The sequence below is a fragment of the Mastomys coucha genome, unplaced genomic scaffold, assembly GCF_008632895.1.
Source record: "Mastomys coucha isolate ucsf_1 unplaced genomic scaffold, UCSF_Mcou_1 pScaffold16, whole genome shotgun sequence".
Classification (NCBI taxonomy): domain Eukaryota; kingdom Metazoa; phylum Chordata; class Mammalia; order Rodentia; family Muridae; genus Mastomys; species Mastomys coucha.
Window position 1 is genome coordinate 98,523,839 of NW_022196898.1, and position 751 is coordinate 98,524,589.

Genomic DNA, 751 nt, shown 5'->3' on the forward strand with positions numbered 1-751 from the left:
CCAGCTGTCTATAAATACTCTTCTCCTTTCTTAGGTGATTTTTATTTTAATGGCTAATTGAATTGCTACCTTGTCCAGACAGACATAAGCTAACCTTTCTTCATAGCACTTCCTTCCACCATTGGAGGGACCTGGTCAACTTTGTTGCATATGTTCCTAGCAGTCTGCTTTTCCTTTTCTTATAAAGACTGTATTCATCTCAGACAGATTGAAATTTGTCAAACATGCTTTTCAATCCCAGTAAAAAGAGGCAGAGCTCTCTGAATGTAAAGACTTTCTCTTTCTCTTTTTGGTGGTGATTTGCTTGTACCGAATACATTTAAGATACATACAGGCTTGATAGTCAACATTTTGCTTATTTGCTGTCACTATTGATGCTATACTAATTGTATTATAAGAAATAATATTGTCCAGAATGATGTTTCTATGCTGTAATGGCAGATAGCAATCTAACTGCAGTATTAAAAGAAAGTATACAGGTCTCTTAATGTGATAATGTGATTTATACATTTTTTCAACATTATATGCTTTAGTATAATTCATCTAGTTTGTAAAAAACAAGAAGCACATAGACACACATGTGTAGAAACCCACATGCAGACACCCTCACACATATGTGTGCATATATAAATATACACACACATACACGTACACACACACATATTCAAAAACCTAATGAGGAGAGATAGAGACAGATGGAGTTCAATTGGCTAATTTTCTGCCCAGCTGCCTTGATGAAAAATAGAGATGT